The sequence below is a fragment of the Esox lucius genome, chromosome 6 (genome assembly GCF_011004845.1).
Source record: "Esox lucius isolate fEsoLuc1 chromosome 6, fEsoLuc1.pri, whole genome shotgun sequence".
Lineage (NCBI taxonomy): Eukaryota > Metazoa > Chordata > Actinopteri > Esociformes > Esocidae > Esox > Esox lucius.
The window spans coordinates 1,444,772-1,454,339 of record NC_047574.1 but is presented as its reverse complement, the minus strand read 5'-3'; positions in this window follow the sequence as shown (position 1 = coordinate 1,454,339).

The following is a 9,568-nucleotide window of genomic DNA, read 5'->3' as shown; positions in this document are numbered from 1 at the left end:
CCAATATATATTTCATATCCATTGAGTTACATTGTGGCCAATAGGATCTAGGATGGGTGGAGTAAAACACCAGCAACAATTGCAAATACATAGTGCCCCTTGATTTCTTTGCATATAATTATTCTATAGAGTCTCCTGAACATTTCCTGGAGTACATTTTTACAATATACACTAAGCAAAGTGTCAAAATAGATACATTTAATATTATTAAAATCGCGTTTTACCGCGGACTTCTATTTTGAAGGCAAAATCCGAAAACCGGAAGTCTTATTGTTGCTACGGAATCTCTAATGTTGCCTGCATGACGCTAATACAATTCCAAGCAACCGTCACTGTCGTACTTCCGCCTCAATCAATGCAGAACCACGTTCATGTGCTAGCAGGAACCGGTGGTATAGAGCCAAATTGAGCTCTAACGTATTGACTGTAAGAAAAGAAAAACGTAAATGTTTCATTGTAAATTTGCCCCGCCTCCACGCCAATAGAGGCTCAAAAATTGGTTTTGATAAAAGATGACTCGAACGAGGGTGGAAAGAAATTGTAATCGTAAGAAGAAGCGAACGTGAAAAAAACTTGGTTGGACGAATACATTTTAAGATCGGAAATTTATTTAATGATTTTAGCATACAATTTTACCACTTTCTTCATACGACTGATTAGGTTTTTCATACTATTAAATATTTCAGTTACGTTTTTCTTTTCTTATGGCCAATACATTTGAGCTCAGTTTGGCTCCGAACTAAAAAATCGGTACATTTCGACTTGCTAATTGGTTGAACGCGGCACGAATGGCGAAGGAACGAGCACCCCCCTTCGTTAAGCGGAAACAGGTTCAAAGAAGTCATGAACCCATCATTTTGTAGAATAGCAGTTTCAAAAACACTGGTTATGGTAGCTTACATTTGAAGGGTACAATCAGGGCTGCATTGTGGTCTGTAGTGTCCAATCACCGAGTAGATAAAAGAACTGGAAGTTATTTAGGAAAATTGCTTCTAGGCTAGTGAAGTGTTTCGTTTTCAATTTATGTTAGTCAGTAACGGGTTGGTGTTTACCATCTTTGAGTTAGCTATAATGGTAACTGTACACCATAGACATAATAAAGAGTAGACGCCGCATTGGCTGCTGGGGCGCGAGAAATACGGCCGCCATGTTTGACCGGTCATACTCCTATTTGCGTAGCAGCAGAAGCAACGATACCAGAGCACTATGGAGCATACTCCTGCTCATATCGGCGGACCATCGAAAGCAGGGCTCGGGGGATTACTTTTCACAAGTAAAATTTAACATTACCGTATTATTGGTTGTATTTTGTGACTAGAATATTACCAGAGAGTTGAGAAGGAGCAAGGATCTTTGATATTACTGTACGGAAATCGTATCCAGCTAGCTAGGCTATGTTTACTGCACCAGCCGGTGTTCACCCAGCGAACTGAGACTTGATAAGTCATATTCTATAACACTGACTCAAGAATGCTATTGTAGAAATAAAGCAAATATTACTGGTATAACATTGGCCAGCTAATTATATATTCATATAAATAAAAGACGGTATTATCATTGTTGTGCAGTACTAGCTTAGCTAGTAACTTAGTATTTTGGTGGTAGCTTCACTATTTTCAGAATCAAGTAACATTTTTCAGTAGTAGTAACTCCTTTATTTACCAAGTAGCTTGGCCACACAAGCGTCTTTTCTTGTCATGTGAAATTAGCACAACTTAAAGTAGCTTCCTATGTAATGAACTAGCCTACTGCTGTGTTTGTGTAACTTTTTTTTTTATATATATTTTTTTTGTGTTTTGTGTTACTTAGCTTGCTACATTTGACTGGGTGGTAGCTTTTGTGTAGTGAAGCTTTATTCATGACAGAGTAACTAATAGCTTAGCTCACTGCAATTTCCAAGTAACTTGCCCAACACTGTGTATTATTCATGTGTAATTCACCCTAACACAAGTAAGTTACCTCTCATGTCTCATACCCACCACACTTAAAATAAAGGCAACAGAACATCTGATAGTAGAATGGTTTTCAAACAAGCTTATTTAGTTCAGCGGTATGTGCTCACCTACAGGTTCAGCCAAGATCACTTGGAGCTCCTATTTAATTCAATCAGAGCGTCAGGTAGGGTTGGTGTTCTTTTAATTACAATTTAGAAAATATACCTAATGAATATCTTTATGTCTTGTGAGTAATGTATGTATGTATTGTGTGCCTGTTTTCCACATAAGGAGGCTGGAATAACAATCCATCGGCACTTCCAGGCCATCTTCCGCCGCCTGATGGTTCGGTGTGGTGTCTCACCTGTGTAAAGCACTATATAAATTATAATGTATTTTTTTTAATTATTATTTTAATAAGGTGCTGAGTGCTGCAGAGAGGGTGATCCGCCAAGCTTCACCAATGCCAGCTCCTAAGGTGTCGACAGTCACAGACATCGTCCGGGAGCAGATTGGAACGGAGGATGTTTTTCTGCTTGGGGAACACATTGAGGAGACTCAGTTTGGCATCGACAACCATCATTCTGACTTGTTGTCATTGGTTGTGTCTGTGTTTCTCAAAATAAGGCTGCACCACATTACCAAACTCACCTCTCTTGAACTGCAGAAAGGGAGCACGAGGAAGAACTGTCCTCTTTCAGGGGTTTTAGAGCGTGTGCATGTGTGTGGTTCCACGACAATTCAAGACTTTAATCCTAAATTCCAGCATCCCAAAACTAATTCTAAGCTTTATCTGTACTTTAACCTTACTCATCACATATAGTATCTTTATGTCATATCTGTCATCATTCTGACAAGATTAACACTGAATCTGAAAGCAATGGCTTAAAACTGCCTGAAAACAGTGGTCTGTCACATTTTATGTGAATACTGCTGTAAGTGTTGTTGGGTCTGTAAATACCTCTGTTTGTTTGTGTTTCATGAACTCTAGCCTCATGGTGTGTCTCCAGGAATCCAAATGTTGGTCTCCTTTACCTTACACTAAGTTTGTGAGCTTGTGTATAATGAAGTTTATCTTTACATTATGTCCTTGTTATTGTCTTAGCCCTGATCCCTTTCCCTCTGGGTTCTGAAAAGCACTTGTAACTGTGTTTTGAAAATTGCTACATTAATTAAATTTGCAGACTTTTCAAGGGAGTTTCAACAAAGTAAATGTGTAGTTTAAATAAAAACAGTCACTTTTCATTTCATCCTGCTATTTTAGACTGGGACCCATGTGAGTATGTTGGGATGGGGGCTGTGAAATGAGAGAGAGAGAAATATATATTTCTGACTTTACTGCCACTATTTACATTAGGTGTTTCAATCAGAATGATAGTCAAACTGGAAATGTTCCTGTTTTTCTCCCTTTTTGGGGATTATGTTCACAGTTTTTGATGAATATAAAAATATTTCTGACTTTACTGCCACTATTTACACATTAGGTGTTTCAATCAGAATGATAGTCAAACTGGAAATGTTCCTGTTTTTCTCCCTTTTTGGGGATTATGTTCACAGTTTTGATGAATATAAAACTATGAATATTAAAATACGTCGAACCATGTGTCCTGTATCATAGCTACATGTATGACCTTTGCAGCAAAAAAACCCGCGTGAAAATCAGTAAGGTATTCACTGAGGTATGATTAATTAAATGCGCTGACGGGTCGTTTCACCTGCCAAAACAGATTACATTGAGTGGAGCAGCTGACCGGTCCAAGATGGCGGTCCCACGGCTTGTCAGCGCCAGTAGGCAGTAGCGGTCGATGCAGCGTCTATTCTTTATTATGTCTATGACTGTACACAGCCGCTTTTGCTAGTGTTTTGTAGGAATGGGAATGGGATTAATCACTTTGGATCTAAAATAAACCCTTTTCAAAATATGACTCCAAAAATGTGATCTCATGAGCCTAGGGAGGGGATAAATTGAGCCACATCGGGTAAAATTTGACATTGATTATGCTGAAGTAAAACTGAAAATTTTCAACTCATATGAAAACACTGAAGTTCATGGATAATCCCACAAAACCACAGGGCTTGCTGTTAGTCCACCTCCTTATCGTCTCAAAATGCAAATTTTATCCCAGCCATTACATTTTTGCTGAAATATTGTGGGCAACAGAATGTTTAAAACTAAAGTGTAGTCTTGTACAAAGGATACTGTGGGCTAAATCCAGAGTATATTTAAATTTAGACTAGGTCAGAAGTAGGACCAGATGGACAGGGACAGCAACGGGCCCCCCAAACCAGGTACTCCGCAGGTGTGGACCAGGACCTCATGTCCTCCTAAAGTTTAAAACGGGAGGAGACTGGGAAAATTCAGAAAATGCATTCCTCATATCAACAACGATTTATAGTGGAGAAGGAGAACTTAGTGGGGAAGGAGAACTGACAGGAGGTAGGCATATCATTTTCCAAGTCTACCATAAAGAGAAGACTTCACTAAAGCAAATGCAGAGGGTTCACTGCAAGGTTCGAACCATTCACAAGCCTCAAAAATAGGCCAGATTTTGCCCAAAAACATCAAGAAAGCCAGCCTAGTTCGGGAAAAGCATTCTTTGTTTGGACAGATGAAACTAAGATCAACCTGTACCAGAATGATGGGAAGAAAAAAGTATGGAGAAGGCTTGGAATGGCTCATGATCCGAAGCATATCACATCATCTGTAAAACACGGTGGAGGCAGTTGGATGGCATGGACATGCATGGCTTCCAATGGCACTGGGTCACTAGTGTTTATTGATGATGTGACAGAAGCAGCTGGATTAATTCTGAAGTGTACAGGGATATATTGTGTGCTCAGATTAAGCCAAGTTCAGCCAAGTTGATCAGACAGCACTTCACTTTACAGATGGACAATGACCCAAAACATACTGTGAAAGCAACCCAGGAGTTTTTTAAGGCAAAGAAGTGGAATATTATGCAGTGGCCGAGTCAATCACCTGATCTCATCCCGATTGAGCATGCATTTCACTTGCTGAAGACAAAACTTAAGCCAGAAAGACCCACAAACAAACAACAACTGAAGACAGTTGCAGTAAAGGTCTGGCAAATCATCACAAAGGAAACCCAATGTTTGGTGATGTCCATGCGTTTCAGACTTCAATCAGTCATTGCCTGCAAAGGATTCTTGACAAAGTATTAAAAAAAAAACTTTTATTCATGATTGTGTTCATTTGTCCAATTACATTTGAGCCCCTGAAATAAGGGGACTGTGTATGAAAATGGTTGCAATTCCTTAAAGCTAAAAGTCTGCCCTTCAATTGCATCTCGGTTGTTTAATTTCAAATCCATTGTGGTGGCGTATACAGTGGATATAAAAAGTCTACACTCCCCTGTTAAAATGCCAGGTTCTTGTGATGTAAAAGAATGAGACAAGAAAAATATGTCAGAACTTTTTCTACCTTTAATGTGACCTATAATGTGAACAATTCAATTGAAAAACAAACTGAAATGTTTGGGGGGGGGGGTAAAAAATAAAAACTCACAATAACCTGGTTGCATAAGTGTGCACACCCTTAAACTAATACTTTGTTGAAGCACCTTTTGATTTTATTACAGCACTCAGTCTTTTTTGGGTAGGAGTCTATTAGCATGGCACATCTTGACGCTGCAATATTTGCCCAATCTTCTTTGCAAAAGTACTCCAAATCTGTCAGATTTTGTGCACAGCCCTCTTCAGATCACCGCACAGATGTTCAATTGGATTCAGGTCTGGGCTTTGGCTGGACCCTTCCAAAACGTTAATCTTCTTCTGGTGAAGCCATGGTTTTGTGGATTTGGATGTGTGCTTTGGGTCGTTGTCGTGCTGAAAGGTGAACTTCATCTTCACCTTTCTAACAGACAGCTGAAGGTTTTGTGCCAGAATTGCTTGGTATTTGGAACTGTTCATAATACCCTCCACCCTGACTAACCATCCTGCTGAAGAAAAACAACCCCAAAGTACGATGCTGCCACCACCATGCTTCACTGTGGGTATGGTGTTCTTTGGGTGATGTGCAGTGTTGTTTTTGCACCAAACATACCTTTTGGAATTATGGCCAAAAAGTTCAACCTTGGTTTCATCAGACCATAACACATTTTCCCACGTGCTTTTGGGGAATCAGCTGGGCTTGAATGTTTTTCTTTGTAAGAAAAGGCTTCCGTCTTGCCACCCTACCCCCTAGCCCATTCATATGAAGAATACGGGAGATTGTTGTCACATGTAGCACACAGCCAGTACTTGCCAGGAATTCCTGCAGTGCCTTTAATGTTACTGTAGGCCTCTTTGAGGCCTCCCTGACCAGTTTTCTTCTCGTGTTTTCATACATTTTGGAGGGACATCCAATTCTTGGTAATGTCTCTGTTGTGGCATATTTTCCATGGTATATCTAATGCTTTGGAAATTATTTTGTACCCTTCTCCTGACTGATATCTTTCAACAATGTGATGCCTCTGATGCTTTGGAAGCTCTCTGCGGACCATGGCTTTTGCTCTGGGATGCAACTAAGAAAATCCTACTAGCTGAACTTTATTTGTGATCAATCAGAGTCACTTTAAATGATGGCAGGTGTGTAAAGACTTCTATTTAACATGAGTTTGAATGTGATTGGTTCATTCTGAAGACAATCGCATCCCCAGTTATAAGAGGGTGTGCACACTTATGCAACCAGGTTATTGTACTTTTTTCATTTTTCATTTTACCCCCTTGAAGATTTCAGTCTGTTTTTCAATTGAATTGTTCACATTATAGGTCACATTAAAAGTGGAAAAAGTTCTGACATTATTTATCTTTATCTCAGTCTTTTACATCACAAACCCTGGCATTTTAACAGGGGTGTGTAGACTAATTATATCCACTGTATAGCCAAAATTATGAAACTTGTGTCCAAATATTTCCAGACCTAACTGTAGTTTTAAGACAAGATCCAGCAGACTTGCTAGGTTCATGGAAATAAAGAAAGAGCTCCAATCCTATTGCCACTGCTTGGAACTGGAATCAAAGTCAGGATGTATGTTAATCAGGGACATACATTACTTTATTTGGTTTGGAAGTACCGGTTGAGTTTGCAGTGGTCGAATGAAAGTTAAAGGAACTTCTCCAACAGATTCAAAGCAAAATTCAGTGTTTGCATTGAAGGGTTTACATATGAAGGGTTTACATAGGAAGGGTTTACATAGGAAGGGTTTACATAGGAAGGGTTTACATAGGAAGGGTTTACATAGGAAGGGTTTACATAGGAAGGGTTTACATAGGAAGGGTTTACATAGGAAGGGTTTACATAGGAAGGGTTTACATAGGAAGGGTTTACATAGGAAGGGTTTACATAGGAAGGTTTACATATGAAGGGTTTACATAGGAAGGGTTTACATAGGAAGGTTTCAAAATGGCAGAAAATCTAAGATGGCAGACTTTAAGGGTTCTTGAGGAACATTTGTTTGAGGAACACCACTGTGGGCTTCCCCACAGTGGTGGAGAATTCAGGCTGCCTGGTTGTGCTCCTGAATTTTTTTTTAAATAACTAGAGACGAAATGCATTTGCCCCAGTAAAACAGCCCCCACCAAGCCTCAGAGCTAATTATAGTCAGGTGAGTTCAATTAGGCCTTTACCCTCTGTGGACAGGCAGATTAAGCCAGTCGACTTTCGTCAGATTAGATTCAAAAGACAGAAGGGTAGGTATTTGGGCCAGATCACAGCGTGTTTCTGAACTTATGACCTGGTTGATGTTCCATGTTTAAAGCAGGTTTATGCCTGAATGGCAAGACAACTGAGCTGTCTGCTTACCTGCTTTGGTTATTGTGATCTTCTCTTCATTCATTGTTCATGTAATTAGCCTAAACATAGAATAGGTTTTGTTGTACCTGTATTGATCTGATATTTTGTGGTACTCCAAACTGCGATGTCACAGGTTTGGGGGGCAGAGGTAGCAGGTGTTCTAAGATCTAAATGGCATCAGCTATGCCTCGGCAGAGGAACACTGGACAAATTTGAAGCTCCAAATCAGAATTGGAAGCCGGGAAATGTACAAACACCTACCTCTGTCTTGCACTCCTTCTGAACAACACCATGTTTGGAAGCTTTGGCATTGGGTAAAAGTCCATCAGTCTTATGCCTCTCTGTTCTTAACATACTTCTGGGAAGAGAAAACTCTTTACTGTTCAGAAATTCATGAGAATGTCGGCCCAGTTCCATATCCCTCCATACCCCCACCTCCAGGCTGGACTTCCTCTCCCTGTGGGGAGCGATAATAACAACTGGATCCTTTATTTAGACATCTGGCTCCGAGTTACGTCTGTTGTGATGATACTATGTTAATATACACAAGTTATGTTGGTGGCTCGGTTCTGATGATACTATGTTAATATTGACAAGTTATGTCTGTGGCTCTGTTCTGATGATTCTATGTTAATATAGACAAGTTATGTCCGTGGCTCTGTTCTGATGATTCTATGTTAATATCGACAAGTTATGTCTGTGTCTCTGTTCTGATGATACTATGTTAATATTGACAAGTTATGTCGGTGGCTCTGTTCTGATGATTCTATGTTAATATAGACAAGTTATGTCGGTGGCTCTGTTCTGATGATTCTATGTTAATATAGACAAGAGTGACATCTAGTGGTGTTCTGATAGTAGCAGAATATATTTTGACTGGAGATAATTTGTACGTTTTATCACTTAAAGGGACTGCAGTGCTGAAATAGTACCAAATATAGATGCTACCTAACATTGGGTTATGGTTCGGGTTATGGTTAGGATTTAGGGTTAGGGTTAGGGATAAAAATTAGGGAAAGGTTTTGGTTTTTGGTTTAACGATTATGTTAAGGATAATGTTATGGGTAGAATTTGCATGTGTGTGTGTGTGTGTGTGTGTGTGTGTATGTGTGTGTGTGTGTGTGTGCACGCATGTGTGTGTGTGTGTGTGTGTGTGTGTGCACGCATGTGTGTGTGTGTGTGTGTGCACGCATGTGTATGTGTGTGTGTGTGTGTGTGTGTGTGTGTGTGTGTGCACGCATGTGTGTGTGTGAGTGCACGCATGTGTATGTGTGTGTGTGTGTGTGTGTGCACGCATGTGTGTGTGTGAGTGCACGCATGTGTATGTGTGTGTGTGTGTGTGTGTGCACGCATGTGTATGTGTGTGTGGGTTTCCGGAAGTAGTACCAGTGGTAGTGATGTGTATGTAGTTGTAGTAGTGTTTGTTTAGTGTAGATGATGACCATAAGGATTGTGTTTGTGCTGCTTGCTGGGAAATTCCTCCTCTTACATGGAACAGAAGCCATGACCTCGCACACTGTTTCTTCTCAACAGATGGATGCTTGGCACACAGAATCTAGTCACAAAGCACATACGCGCATGCACGCACGCACACACACACACACACACCTTTCAGAGCGGTGCACGACCAACCCTGTTTAGGTTCTCAGGCGTAAGCAAAGTCCAGGCTGTTTCCAATGGTTCCTAAACCAGAGGCCTACATGGGGCGGAGATTATCTACTCATGACGAAAGGCCTACATGGGGCAGAGTTTATCTACTTCTGACCAGAGGCCTACATGGGGCAGAGTTTATCTACTTCTGACCAGAGGCCTACATGGGGCAGAGTTTATCTACTTCTGA